The sequence below is a fragment of the Mesoplodon densirostris genome, chromosome 9 (assembly GCF_025265405.1).
Source record: "Mesoplodon densirostris isolate mMesDen1 chromosome 9, mMesDen1 primary haplotype, whole genome shotgun sequence".
NCBI classification, from domain to species: Eukaryota; Metazoa; Chordata; class Mammalia; order Artiodactyla; family Ziphiidae; genus Mesoplodon; species Mesoplodon densirostris.
In genome coordinates this window covers 41584846-41601093 of record NC_082669.1, presented here as the reverse complement: position 1 = coordinate 41601093, position 16248 = coordinate 41584846, and the positions used below count along the sequence as shown (strand labels likewise).

At 36.9% G+C, this 16248-nt stretch overlaps 1 protein-coding gene across 9 annotated transcripts in view; it reads left to right on the top strand.

Annotated features, from left to right (window-relative positions):
- Window positions 1-16248, top strand: part of HDAC9 (histone deacetylase 9) — a 579212-nt gene that overhangs the window by 533301 nt on the left and 29663 nt on the right. The gene's annotated exons all lie outside the window — the stretch shown is intronic.

Genomic DNA, 16248 nt, shown 5'->3' with positions numbered 1-16248 from the left:
CTGCATAAATCATTTCACTAACTCTCTAGCTTCTTGACTCCACACCCAAATGCTAACCGACACTCAGTTTTTCTTCTCTCTTTTGGTCCCTTCTTGTTTTGATTTTCTACCTTTTCTCCTTATCTCTCTGTCTTTCCCTCTCTCCTCCATCTCCATCCTCTTGAGACCCAGGGGAGAAGAACAAGAGATATGCACAGATGTTGAAAATGGGCTTGTAACTCATAAGGATTTAATGATTTATTTCAAGCAGGGAAGGAACATGATCAAACCTGCATTTCAGAAGATCACTATGCCTGCAGTAAGGACAGGAGATTTAGCAGAACTTACTGTCAAATGTGAGCAGTTTAATTCAGAAGTAGAGTTGGCTTGGTATGTAATTAATAGGCATGGAGAGGATTAATGGTTTCTAAGTTTCAGGCTTGGACAACAGAGTAGGTAGTGATGTCACCTCCTGTGATGGGGAACAGTAGAGGAAGAAAAGGTTTGCAAGGAAAGATGAATATTAGACTTAAGAAAAAGAAACTGCTGATTGAAAGGCTTAAAATTTGGGGAACCCAATCTTAAATATAAGTTTTCTCCACAGTAAAGTTATGGAGGCATATTGGATGAAATTATTTACACAATGCAAACCCTGTAAGCTGTTAGCAAATAATAAAATAACAATTACTGAGTGTTTTCAGTGTGCCAGGCACTGTTCTAAGCACTCTTATTAATATAGGTTAAATTATTTAATCTACTTAACAACCCTATGACGTTGGTACCATTTTCATTCCCCTTTTACAATCAAGTAAACTGAGGCACATCTAGGTTAAATACTTTGCAAGGACACATAATTACTAAACGGACAAAAGCAAGCTCATAAACCAGGCATTCTAGCTCCGGAGTCTGTGGTGTTTGCCATTATGTTATTCTAGCTCACAAAGAAATTCATTCCTTTTGCAATTTTTTGTATGCATTTTTTTCTATTTCATCCAAAAGTGACAGGTTTAGGGGGGAAATCAGTTAAACTGAAGATTTGGAGTTTGGGACATTCTGGTTAATTGAGGTTTAGCCACAGTCACTTCTAGAAGGGCAGTGCCAAATTGCAGGGAGTCATGGAGCTATGAATCCACTCTGGAGTCCCTTGTAAACTTGCAAAATACATCTAATCACAAAAAAATGCAAGGATTGGCAGAATTTCAAATCCCTGCCCTGCTGAGTTTAAAACCCTGACTGTTGTCAGGTGTGAGCTGCTATTTGTCATAGATTTTTTTGGCTTTAGACAGAGGCCTTGATGTTGCAGCCCTGGGCCAGGCCGACCTTCATTGAAGAAAAGCAGCGTTAGACATTTTCCCACTATTAACCCCGCCAACCCTTGCTTGTATCAGAGCCAGGTCAACCTTGTACACATGGCTTTTTGAAAGTTGATTTTGAACTTCTAATTAACCATTCTCTTGAAATGTTGAGACTCTGATTATTGTTTGGTGGAGCGCTAATACTAGAATATACCAGAATTAAAAGGAAAACCTGCCATCTGCTTAGAGACTTAACTTGTCTGGAATTTTTTTTTAATTCCAACTACATCTGTAATTATGAGTTTTCTTTCACTCATGTTTCTACTAAGGCAGAACTAATCAAACCAAGAGTCTAGATAAAACCATGCATCTTTCTAGGACTGAAAACTCTTTAAGGACAGAAATGCTTTCTGATTATACTCAGCTGTTAGCACCCAGATGCACTTCACACATGCAATACCATTACGGTGTGCTCGAAGGTCAAGTTTGGGGAAGATCATTTGTTAGGTATTTATATATACATTATATACACACATGCACAAACATAGATTATATATATGCGTATGTATATATAAAGTATATATGTATATATAATCTCTAGTCCTCACATAATTCTGCAATGCATAATTAGTTTCCTCATCTTGTTCATTAATAAATTGAGGCTTAACAAGTTTAGATCACTCGTTGGAAGTCTGTCAACTAATAGCACTAAAACCAACATTTGAACCCTGGTCTGGCTGTGCTTTCAAAGCCCACTTTCCTTCTGTTAAAGCATATGACCTTCCTGTTCCCACTTCATTTCACAGATAAGAACAGAGTTCCACCAGACTTCCTGTTCCCAAGTATCCCAGGATAGACACTAGAATAGACCTCTCCTAAATAGCTTCTGCATACGTTAAAACAGACTATTTTAATCCATTAGTGGGCTTCCTAGAACATAAGGGAATATGAGGGAAAAAGAAAACATAAGCTGAAATTTAATAGGGAGTGAGCAGTAATCAATAAGTAACACAAAATGGGAGAGTATCCCTGGGGCAAATGATGACATCAGTGCTATAACTGCACAAAAAAGCCTAAAGTCTGCATCAAAGTTAGGGATATGAATTTGATAGATACTAAAGAGGTTTTGTCTTCCTTCTCAATTCTGGAGGAAGCAAATACAATTCCTTTCTGGGGGAAGTATCCCTAATTTAGACCCCAGTATATGCAGAGATCACATTCAACAAAATATGAGCTCAAGTAAATAAATACATACATATTTAAATAAATGAATAAAATAAAGTGCACAAGGACACAAGCGACTAGGGAAAGTCAGCAGAAAAGAGAAACAGAGAATAGTTAACCTTATTTGTGGGGTTAAAATAGTGGAGGGGCATAATTTCAAGTAATGATAATAGATTTAAAATATTCATTTTACTTTCACTCCTCCATAAAACTCTACTAAAAATTAAGAGGATCTTTTTTTGTTGTTTTGTTTTTAAGACAGACACTCATAGGGATGAAGAATGCAAAAGGAAATAATAGGAACCTGGAGAGCAGATGACCATCTGTTACTGTCTTAGCAGACCCGAAAAAAATGAATTATAAACCAGTACTAGCAGGCATATCTCTGCCAGAGAAGGATACATCAGATGCATATAGAATTGTTGACCCACACACCTAAGACTTTGTATTTTATTTCATTTATTTTAATTTGTCATTTTTTCTAGTTCATTATCCCTTTCTTCACTTCTATGTCCAGCTTAAAAACAGTAACACTTAAATCCATTTGCCCTTCTACCTTTAATCTGCCTTAAAAATCTTGCCCTTTTACTTTACCAATCTAATGAAATCTCAACCCTGAATATAGTCTACAAGGAACTTTCTCTAACACTGGACGTAAATAAACAGGTCCGCTTGAGATTGTCATGAATCATAGCAATTTGATTTCCTGTAAATTTATGAACACCAAACTCAAGTGGGCCCATTATAATCCTGCTGTGTTTCTCAGGTCAATTTTCACTGCCTCTCTCAAACTACTTTTTCAAATTTCACTGTCCTCAAACCTCCATCTGTCTCACCTTTGCTGGCAATCTCAGCAATAAACTTTTCTTAGAGTAAATTGCAGCTACCAAACTGCTTTCTTTGAATTGTTCATTCTCATCAACAATTAAACAACCTAAAATCTCTCATCTTAAAAAACAAACTCCAACAACCCACTCCTTCCCCAGTTTACTATCCTATTTCTCTCAAACCCTCCAGGAACAAATTCCTGAAAAAGGTTTCTATCTAGTTATCTCCATTTTCACAGCTAGAAATCCCTATTGGAACCACTCTATTCTGGTTGCAATCTCACTGTGGTCACCAGTGGCATTTCTACTGCCAGATTTAAAAAGTGATTTTATTAAACTTTATTTTGAAATAATTTTAAGTTTAGAGAAAACTTGCAAATACAATACACTATAGAATTCTCATATAACCTTCCTCTGGCTTCCCTTAAGTTGACATCTTGCAAAACCATAGCACAATTACAGGAACTAAGAAATTAATAGTCATACAGTACTGTTAACTATAGACTTTCATTGGATTCTACCAGTTTTTTCACTGATTTCCTTATTCTGTTCCAGAATTCAGTCTATAATCAACACATTGCATTTAGTTGTCATGTCTCAGTCTCCCCTCAACTACAACAGTTCTTCAGTCTTTCTGTGCCTTTTATGACCTTGACACTTTTGAAGAGTACTGGTCAGTTATTTTGAAAAATGTCTCTCAGCTTGGGTTTCTCTAATGTTTCCTCATAATTAGATTGAGGATATGCATTTTTGGCAGGATTACCACAGCAGTGATTCAGTATCATTCTTAGTGCATCAGATCTGCAGCACATAATGTCAATATGTTTTATTATTGGTAAGGTTAGCCCTAGCCTGGATCACTTGATTAAGGTGATCTTCAGTATAAAGTTAGAATATTTCCCTTTGGAATTAATAAATATGTTGGGAAGATACTTTGAGATTATGCAAATATACTGTTTCTCCTCAAATTTTTGCCCATTAATTTTAGCAGCCATCAGTAGATCTTGCCTGCAAAAATTATTACTCTGGTGTTCCAATGCCTATTTTCTATTTTCTTTACTCTGTCTACATTTCTTACTTGGAAGTTACATGTAAGGAGGAACTGTCCTTTCTCTTCCATTTACTAACTTATTCATTATAATTATAATTATAATTATCAGTATGGACTCATGTATATCTATTCTATAGGTTATAATCCAATACTATCATTATTTATTTTGTTGTTGAAATTGTTCAAGCTCTGATTATTCAGAGCTCTTTCAGGATGGCTCCTATGTCCTTTTGACTTGGCTTCAGGCAAATACAGTCTTAACATTCCAATCTCCCAAAGTCTTTGAATCCCTTCCTCTTCATTAAACCAAGGTAGGTCTGACGTTTCTAAATCACTTCCTGTGGGCCACCTTTTGGTCCATGTTTTAGCCAACCAAACAAATGAAGTTAGAACCCTTCTTAACTCTTCTAGCTGCAGCATTAAATGCAAGTATCTCTGTTTAGTGGGCCCATCATCCTCTACGTAAATGCTTTTCACCCTACATATTCTTTTCTTAAGTATATTATATGGATAAGTTATTTCAACCCTCTTTACTTCAGTTTTATCAACTGTAAAATAAAGAAAATGAGATTATCTTACAAGGTGGTTTTGAAATTATATGAAATTACATATAGAGCACATTTTCATAGGCAATTAATAAATATTTCTTATCATTTTACTTATCGTTGTTTTCGTCCCAGACCATAGCTTCATAGTCACCTCTACGTGAATAACTCCAAAATTTCTATCTTCAGCTCAGACCACAGACCTGAGTTCCAGATGTTTCCTAAACTTCTAGCTCAGCATCTTCCCCTAGATGTCACAAAGGCACGTCTAGTCAACATGCCCAAAGCCAGTCATTATTTTTGCCCCAAACCTCAACCTCTTCCACGTTTATTGGTCCAAGTAAACGGCACCACTATCCTTCCAGTTTTGCTGGAGAGGAATCTAGGAGTTATCCTTCTTGTTGTTCTTTCCATTTCTGTCTACATCCAATCCATTACCCCTTCCTGTTTGTTGTACTCCTTAAACATTTCATTTATCCAACCAATTATTTCTCTTCCCATGGCCACTGTCCCAAATCAGGTTTCCATCATCTTTCTATTGTACCATTTCTATATCCTACAAAGTGGTCTCCGACATCCAATTTTGGTTTCTCCATTTTTGTTTCTCTAACATGATGCCAGAGTGATCTTTTACAAAATAAGGCATATTCGTCTCTCTACCTCCTTGCTTTGAACCAGAGGTCAGCAATTTTTTTTCTGTACAATACTAGACAGTAATTATATGAGGCTTTGTGTTTCAGCTGCCTAACTCTTCCATTGTAGCAAGGAAGCGGTCATAGCCAGTGTGTAATGAACATGGCTGTTTTCAATGAAACTGTATTTACAAAAAAAGGGTGTGGGTCTGTGTCTTTATTCCCGTCTTAACCCTAAGTTCTTCATGACCTTTCTTGGTTTTGTTTTTTCTTAGATTCCATAATATATGTGGACTTGAGGATATGGGGAGTGGGAAGGGTAAGCTGTGACAAAGTGAGAGAGTGGCATGGACATATATACACTACCAAACGTAAAATAGCTAGTGGGAAGCAGCCGCATAGCACAGGGAGATCAGCTCCTGATCTCTAGGTTTGTGACCACCTAGAGGGGTGGGATAGGGAGGGTGGGAGGGAGGGAGACACAAGAGGGAAGAGATATGGGAACATATGTATATGTATAACTGATTCACTTTGTTATAAAGCAGAAACTAACACACCATTGTAAAGCAATTATACTTGTTAAAAAAAAAAGGGGGGCCTCCCTGGTGGCGCAAGTGGTTGAGAGTCCGCCTGCTGATGCAGGGTATACGGGTTCGTGCCCCGGTCTGGGAGGATCCCATATGCCGCGGAGCGGCTGGGCCCGTGAGCCATGGCCGCTGAGCCTGCGCGTCCGGAGCCTGCGCGTCCGGAGCCTGTGCTCCGCAGCGGGGGAGGCCACGGCAGTGAGAGGCCCGCATACCGCAAAAAAAAAAAAAAAAAAAAAAAAAAAAGGGTGTGGGACCAATTTGGATTCTGAAAAAGGAAAAATCTGAAACAAGTGGTATCTGGATGGGATATTAAAATACCAGACATCAACCAAAAAACCAATTGTAAAGGACACCTAAATTTCTGGCCTGGGAGATGGAGAGAGAAATATTCAACATTTCTGCCACCTGATGCACTAAACAGGCATGCTGTAGCCACAGCCTGTGACATGCATGAAGCCACCAAGCTGTCAGAAGGTGGGGTTGGGAGGAACATGGGGAATCAGAGGTTAGGAATGGATAAAATGTGTTCAAGAAATAGAGAGGGAGCAGAATTTAGTGCTCAATTGTTTCCCAAGAAAGCTGATAATGAACATGTAACTTTGCACAAAATGTTTATCAGTATTGATCTTTCGTCATGAGGATATAGTGATATCATGAGTGACAAGAACACTGAAGACACAATGATGTTGAATCAGTAGTAGTATCTACTTTAAAATGTAGTCATTATTAAAAACAAAACAAAAATAAAAACTAAGGCCACGGGGACAATTTAACAAGTGCAGTTGCAGAAGGTGCATTTAGGTATTACTTATGAAGCATGGATTTTTATTTAGATAAAATGACTATGCATTTAGTTTTCATTTTAATTTTTTAATGAGTTTTCAATTTCAAGCGTTTTTTTTTTCCAGCTCCAAAGTGAGGTAATAGTTGTTATTTGTTGACTCCGCTAGAAGAATATCTTGGTTAAAGATGCAGTGTCCTTAGGATGCTACAAACAGAAAAATCAGTTAATTCAAATAATGGTTTGATATTTTTCATTCAATTCATGGAATTAAAGTTTTTGGAAATAAATCTGCCAAAAATAAAACTTAGGGCATTACTATGAAAGCTGTTATAAATTACAGTGAAAATCTAACACTGACAATACAATCTTTTGATTTCATATTCATATGAAAATTTAAATTTTGCTGGAGCATAGCTTAATCTTAAAGAACAGAAATGCATTTGGCATTGATTACATAGTACCAAATTCCTTAACTTTTTATAAATAATAAAATATAATTATAAGTTTAATAAAAATGTATTTTTAAATCCCTAAAAACAAAACCCAGTAAGCTTGATATTCTATCAATGAAAGTTTATGGTGTTGCTCTCAAAATTTAAAATAATTTTTTATAAACACGGGGTAAAATACAATTAAATGAAATACAAAGTTCTTAAAATACAACTGATACTGATGACAAAGAAACACGTTCAGCAGGGCAGTACAAAATTTCTCTCTTTGCTGCCCATTATCAACCATACTTTAGAAATGTTTGAAATGACTATTCTGCAATAATATTGAACTATTTTGTAAGTGAGTTTTCTGAACTTTGATTACATCTTTCTAATCAGTTAGAATTCACTAATCAAAATATTCAATAAATGGCCCTCTGAACTCACATATGAAGGAATAACTACTATAAGAATTGCCTGTTGATCAGAAATAAAAGTAAACTAGGAAAAGCACACATATGAAACTTTTAAACATTTACTTTATTGATGTATAGTTGATTTACAATGTTGTGTTAATTTCTGCTCTACAGCAAAGTGATTCAGTTATATACATATAGACATTATTTTTCATATTCCTTTCTATTGTGGTTTATCACAGGCTATTGAATATAGTTCCCTGTGCTATAGAGTAGGACCTTGTAGTTTATCCATCCTATGTATAATAGCTTGCATCTGCTAATCCCAAACTCCCAATCCATTCCTCCCCCCACCACCCTTGGCAACCATAAGTCTCTTCTTATGAGTCTGTTTCTGTTTCATAGATAAGTTCATTTATGTCATATTTTAGATTCCACATATAAGTGATATCATATGGGATTTGTCTTTCTCTTTCTGACTTAACTTCAGTTAGTATAATAATCTCTAGGTCCATCCATGTTGCTGCAAATGGCATTATTTCATTCTTTTTTATGGTTGATTAGTATTCCATTATATATATGTACCACATCTTCTTTATCCATTCATCTGTTGATGGACATTTAGGTTGTTTTCATGTCTTGGCTATTGTGAATAGTGCTGCTATGAACATAGGGGTGCATATTTCTTTTTTAATGATAGCTTTGTTGGGATGTATGTCCAGGAGTGGGATTGCTGGATCATATGGCAACTCTGGTTTTTTGAGGAACCTTCATACTGTTTTCCATAGTGGCTGCACCAGTTTACATTCCCACCAACAATGTAGGAGTGTGGAACTCTGTTTTTGGACACTGGACAGCAGGCATTGAAGGCCTGTGATCCTAGCAGCAAACAAACAAGGAAAGAGAAACAAAATGATTCCTACAATTGCTGGAGCTTACTGATAAGAGGCAAGTTCCAGGCTGCAGCATAGGGAGAGAGAATTCAAAGAGTGTAGTGGTTTTTCTGAGTAGAAAATGAAGTGATCAGAGTTTGGGGGGATTGAAGTGACTAGAATTTGTGAGGCAGAATACTTGGGATAAAGTTGCTGCACAAAGAAAGAGTTCTGGGTATCTGTACAAGAGTTTCCTTAAACCACTGTCTTACTTACCTTTCCATACATGAGGTGAAACTCCACAAGGCTAGGGAACTAACCAGTGGAAAACAGTAGGTTAAACGATTCAAGGAGTTCAAACAGAACTGGGAAGAGTTTGCATTCCTACTAGCCAGAGTGGAAAGACCTTGTAATATACAAGGCATCATGTAGAGATATTGAAATGGTTTCATCTTAGTTATAGGGCTAAATTAACTTTATACTAAAGCCTGCTCTGAAGTTAGTCTAACAAAGAATACAAGCATCCTCAAAAAGTTCATACTGAGTGCAAGCAATTTAACTGCATGCCCAAAGTCCAATGCTTTAAAAGAACACAGCAAAATTCAACAACCAAAACTGTTCAAATTAACAATGTCAAGCATCCAAATGAAAATTACCAGGCATACAAGGAAGTAGGAAACTATGACCTAGAACCAGAAGACAAGTCAGTTAACAGAAACTGACTCAGTAATGCAAGGTATGATGAAATTAACAGATGAGAATGTTACTTCCAATGTAAACAGGAAAGTGCAAACATACTGCAGAAAAAAATGAAAAACAGAACATGTAAGTGGAAGTTTTAGAGATAGAAATAAAATATTTGATATTAAAAAATTCTGCAACCTAAAAGGATTAATGGCAGATTATAAACTACAGAAAACAAAAGAAAAAAAACAAAAAAACAGTGAAGCTGAAGAACAGAAACTATCCAAAGAGAAGAATAGAGAGAAAAATACTTTAAAAAAGTATATTAGTTATATATTGGACAACATCAGTCAGTTCAACATATGTATAAATGGAGTCTCACAAAAGGGGGGAATATTTGAAGAAATAATGGGAAAATGTTTCATAAATTTGCTGAAAACTACAGATCCACAGATCCAAGAAATCCATTCACCAGCAGAATAAATATGAATAAACTCACACTGAGGAACATCAGAGAAACCAGACAAAAGAAAAAGCATATTACATTCAAAGAAACAAAGATAGAGATGATAAGATAAAAAATGATAATAAATTTATTGTTTTGGCCGCACAGCACAGTATCTTAGTTCCGTGACCAGGGATCAAACCTGTGCCCCCTGCAGTGGAAGTGTGGAGTCCTAACCACGGGACCACCAGGGAATTCCAATAAAGAAATGTTTTGAATCTCAAAAGTATTATGTTAAGTGAAAGATATTAAAGACTACATAGTATATGGTTCCATTTCTATGAAATTCTAGAAAAGGCAAAAGTTGTACTGTGTCAGAATTTTAGTGGTTGTCAGGGGCTAAGAAGGAGGGTAAGAAATTAACTCCAAAGGGCCAAAAGTAACTTTTTGGGTTGAAGAAAGTATTACATTTTTGATTTTTGTAGTGGTTATCATAACCTGCCCTTAAAGTTGGTAAATTTTATTAACCGTATACACTATACCTCAATGAAGCTGTTAAAAAAATAGTCATGAAATGAAGCAAAAATATAACCTTTGGAACTTTTAAAGGATTGCAATTACAGGAAATAGTATTTGCAAAAAGGAAAACATGTAAATTGATCCCTACAAAAGCAAAGGAATAAATGAACAAACTGAAGGATAAGAACTCAAACCATGTACAAGATTTGATTTTGAAAATCTGTAACTAGGCTTTCAAAGATATATATTTGTTGATAGAATCATTGATAAAACTGTTCTTAGCTGGATAAATTTATATTGTTTTGGAATATAATGAAATTTAAGAAGTCGTATGATTTTGCAGCATCTAAATTTGGTAAATAAAATTTGAAGTTATAAACGGAGAAAACTTTTTTGATAAGTTCAGCTTACATAAAATATTTGCCAAGGGTACTCTGAAAGGAGGAACAAGACAGTAGTCATGAAAATATTTGGTATGAAATACTCATTTCAATATTTTGAAAATTGGAAGTGAAAATACTTCACATTTAGCGGATATTGCTGAGCTTACCAGATAGCACTGCACTTGTAGAGACAGTATTTGTCAACCAAAAATATTATAGTCTCTCAAGAAGAGCAAATTAAAGATGCCACAATTTAAAATTTATTAACTCTAAAATTCTGCTTTGAAGAAGATTTCAGGCAATTTTATGAAACAGTCTAAAATATTCAGACCATGTTGAAACAAAAAATACCAGTGATACTCTGTCAGTGAGATATATGACCACAAAACTGATTAACATGTGAACATTTACCAAAAATCATAATACTGTTTGTCATTTTCTAATATTTAGATAATGTTTTGAAAGTTGGTTACTATGCTTTGGCATACATGAATTGTGCTATTTCTATATTTCAGAATGAATAACTAATAATTAGTTGTGACATTTTTTGAATAGTACTATTTTATAGGCCCACTGATATAATTTGTCGACTAAGTAAATAGTTCTATAACATATAATTTTTATTTTTAGCCCCATTTTAGCCTCAAAATAGCCCCAACATGAATGAAAAATATACCTGATCACTCTATTTATACACCAGTTTCCAATATATCTTTATTTTTGCATATATACAGTGCTTAGGATCCCAAGAAAGTTCTCCATTTAGGTAAGAAATACATTATTTTTTTAATATATTTATTTATTTGTTTGTTTGTTTATTTCTTAGTTTTGGCTGCGTTGGGTCTTCATTGCTGCACGTGGGCTTTCTCTAGTTGCAGCGAGCAGGAGCTACTCTTTGTTGTAGTGCGTGGGCTTCTCATTGTGGCGGCTTTTCTTGTTGCGGAGCACAGGCTCTAGGCACGTGGGCGTCAGTAGTTGTGGCTCGCAGGCTCAGTAGTTGTGGCTCGCAGGCTCTACGGCGCAGGCTCAGTAGTTGGGGCACACGGGCTTAGTTGCTCCACGGCATGTGGGATATTCTGGGGCCAGGGCTCAAACCCGTGTCCCCTGCATTGGCAGGCGGATTCTTAACCACTGTGCCACCAGGGAAGCTCCAGAAATATATCTTAATGAACCTGAAAGACAGAGACCACATTGTAGAACTCCTGGGCTGCCAGTGGGAGCATTTACTCTTCTCTGAGGATTTAGTATCTTGAAATGGGAGCAAAATTACCAGACCTGTGTTTTAGAAGGACTCTTACAGAAATGTGGGTGATAGATTGCATGAGAATAGACAGGAAGAATGCAGAAAAGAATTTCTCTTTAAAAAGAGCTAACAAGCTCTGAGATCTGGAGAATCCATGAACCTAGGCCCCTTGTACGTCCCACAGGTATTAATAATCTCTAAGGTTGAAGGGATAGGAAGAAGTTTCGGTCAGCACCAGCTTCTTTTCCTATGGGGACATGGTACCTAATGACAAAAGAGGACATCATTCAAGCGGCAAGAACAAATTTGAGAAGTGACTCCAAGGCTCCCAATGATGATGGAAGGGGGAGGTTGTGGGGTCAGGAAGTTTTCAGAGTCTCAAAGGGCTTTGGTTGGGAAAATGTTTGGTGGATAGGTTATTTCTAACACAGACTTTCATGTGTCAACAAGTACCTCTTTTTCCAAATTGATCATTATCAAGAAAAACCTGGTTTATGCTGAAGTCTGATTACACAGTACCTGCAACATGTCCTCTCATGGCTCCTATCTGACCCAGCGACACTCCATCTGTGTCCCCCCACTTCTAACTCTTGACTGTCTGCATTCCGTTATCTAGTTTTTACCTTTATTTTAGATTCATTCTTTGCTTTACTTCTACAAGATAAAACACAAATGCAGAACTATGAAAGCCAAATAATTCCCCCCCAAAAGTGCTGAGAAGTGGGAAGATTTATGCAATGGGAAAAATGAATAAAGATAGAGGATATGATCAAAGAGGGAGTGTGTGTGTCCAGTTTTAATGGAAAACCCCTCTCTTCTGCCAGTTTTATTGCCTTAGGAGAGCAACACAGTGGTGGCTGGTTACTAGTAGTCTACTTTATGAATAGCAGCTCCTGAAAACTCTGGCAGTACACCTTACTTCATTTGTCTAACTTGCTAATGGGGCTATTATTCTCATGCCAACAGATAGGATTTTTCTTGCACAAATGTTTCTGTAGGGGGAAAAAAAATACCCATCACATGAAAATGTAACCCATAAATTGTAGGGTTTGAATTGGCTGCATATTGCAGTCTTGCTATACCTACTTCCATTTTAATTATTATTCTTTACAAATAGAGATAGTGGCCTATAAATGCATTATTAATGTAGAATATTTCCCTTGTTTTTATAGGCTTTACTAAAAGCCATGTTGAATTTAAAGTTTTGGGTTATTTCTGAGTGAAGAACCTCATATATTTGGATAAAAGCCAACTTCTAACATTTAACTTTAACTTAGCAGGATATTTTATACACATTAAATTTTATTGAAAAGGTCTCAGCTGTTTAAAATCCATCTCACTACTCACATGCATAAAGGCTAAACTTTGAAGAATCATTGTCAGTCATTCTGCTGAATGGTTCTTATTAATGATTGTCCTTCTGTCCTGATTGTGTTCCTCTGTGTTCCTCTGTGTTCTTGAGGAAGAAGTACAATTCTTGAAAATTGAAGCTCTTGGTATTCTAGATGTGCCATATTATCTAAAAGTAAGTTGTCCGCTGACCTCTTCAAGGGTTCACAGGCTCACAGAAAACTAAGATTTTCTGCCATAACAAATTTATTCTAATATCCAAGAGCGATATACGACATCAGAAGAATCACAATCATTGAGAATTAGAGCAGGAAGAGACCTTTCCTTATCATCAATCCCACCACTATCATTTTATAAATGTGGACACTGTGCTCCAGAGTGATCCAAATGATTTCTCTGGGACTAGTATGGGGTCCCAATTTATAAATCTTGACTCTCAGTCTCCCTTTAGAGCCCAAAATACTCAAGAGAAAAATTTTGCATGGGTAGCTTGGTCAAAAGATATTCTGGTGACTCTGGGCAACTCTTGGCTGTAATTGTGTGAAACGGGCCTCTGATTCTCTTCTCAGTTAGGTACCTGGTTTAAAGAAAGCGATCCATGTGGGCTATAGGACCTCTAGCGATACAAGTCTGTGATGGACAACCCTACAGGCTTCAGAAACTTGGGGTAGGCTCCACAGGTTCAAAGAGCACTGTGCCTAATGGTGCCTTTAGCTAGGTGGTGAGAAACACATCACTTTAAAAAGGGATACTCTTCAATGAGCACTCGTCTCCAGTTTCATGATAGCTTCATCAGTGAAGCAATGAGGTACTTGCAATAGACTATGAGAAATGAAGGTAATGAGAAGTGAAGAGTAGAAACAACTAGTCTCAACATGGTTGTCTCACTAGGTGCAATAAACCCATGCCATAAAGTCAGTAAAAGGTAGATCAGCTGAGTCACATATCTAAGGAGCAAAGGTAATTTGTTGTTACCAAAGACGATTTCTTTGGTAAAGGGAAGAAAAAAAAATATATATATATATATATATATATATACTTGTTTTGCCATGTGCATAATTCTTTTAAGTTGCGATTTTCCTATATTGAGTCTATTTTTGTATTTTTAGGGGTAGTGGGAGGTGGTAGAGAGGGACTAAATAAAGGAGGACAGACAATTACAGAGGAAGAAACATTTTGGGAGTCAAGCAGTCCTGGGTGAGGATTTCAGCTCCTCTGCTTTTTAGCCATGTGACCTTAGAGATAACACTGCCTACATAGTTGTCATGAGGAGTAAATAAAATTATAAATGTGAAAATACCTGGCACAGTCCTTGGCACATATTGGGAGCTCAGTAACACAAGTTTCTCTTTCCTGTAATTTGTAACATAATTTAACCCACAAAACCACCTGTTGTTTATTTGTCAGAGGTCTGATATTAGTCACTCTAGAGAAAAAGGAAATGATGACTTCTAGAATCACCTGCTTTGTGAATAGCATGTGCTAAAATAACAATTAATAACAATACTTTGTGAAACTCATTACATCTGAAGGCACTTACAGATAGAATATGACATTTCCAACTTGGGTAAGATGATAATGACATTGTGATATAGAGAAATTAGGGTTTGGAATGGAACTGTCAATCCAGATTTATCTTTCAAAGTTGAGAGAGGTAGGGGGCCATTAAAGGATAAGACAAGACTCATTTCCATTGCTCACCTCCTAAACCTCTCTTTAGTCCATCTCTTCATTTCTATTCTGTCACTTACTTTTAGTTTAGACATCATCATTTCCTGCCTGGATTTTTGCCAGGAGGTGAAATTGCTTTTCCTGCCACCACTCTCACCACCTGCTAATCCATCATCCATGATCTCTCCAGAAGGATCCTTGAAGAATTTAAATCTGATTCTCTGCCTCTTCTGTTTAAAATGACCCCTCATCACCCACAGGTTGAAGGCCAAGATCACTGGCATGTTATTCAAGATTGTGTGTTAATTAGCCCATGCCTACACCATAGCAGTCTCTTGCATTACATTCCATACTGCCTACATTCCACTTGTGCCTAGCAGTGGACTTTGTACCCCAGTGAACAACAGAGACTTGAGTATCTGCACATTTGTGTGCATTATTTCCTCTTCTAGGGATACCTCATCACCACCATCTTCCTCTGTTTCAGCTTGACTAACTTCTGATGGTCTTTCAAGTACTTGGTCAGGTGTTATTTTTGCTGGCAAGTGTTCTCTTGCCTTCTTGGCATCAAAAGTATATGTTCTTCTTATTTCCTCTTAGGATCACATGGGCCTTTTCCATACAGAATTGTCATTGTTTGTTAACTAAAAGGGCTTTCTCAACTAGACCATGAATTTCTTGGTGTCAGGGAAGCATCTTTGTGTCCTCAACATCTGGCACAGCCTTGGCTTTCAAAAAATGTTATTTTGTGGGTTCATTCAGTTAGAACTGGTATCATTTGGTCCAAATTAAGAGCTTTATGATTCTGACTTTGGTCAGACTAGGTGATCACAGCAAGTAAAGTAGTAGTAATAGACAACTATGCCAGAAGGTTCTGTTGACACGGTGAGTGGATGGGAGACTGGGTCTCCTCCCCTAACATGACATGACATCCATTCCTTTGTGAAGCAGTAAGATAAGGAGAGGCCAATCACGAAATGTTAGTTATAGCTGGAAGGAATTTGAGGCCATCCCACTGTTTTTGAGAAGCAGAAATAAAGTGCCAAAGAGCCCTGCCAGCATAGGATGGTTAGTGGCAGAGCTGGGTCTAGAACTGAGTTATCTTACTCCCCAATCCAGTATTCACCCATTTGTCTTTTCTACTCTAGCATAACTTTATTTTATTTTAATTTTGGGGTGGGGTGGGGTGGAAGTAAGCTACTTTGCATGCCAGCTTCCCTCTTAACTGGTCAGGCTGCCGAGATACTGCTTACCTGGTGAGTCATGTCAGCACCTAGGGAGACTCTCCTGCTTTGATATGGGGCTATTCA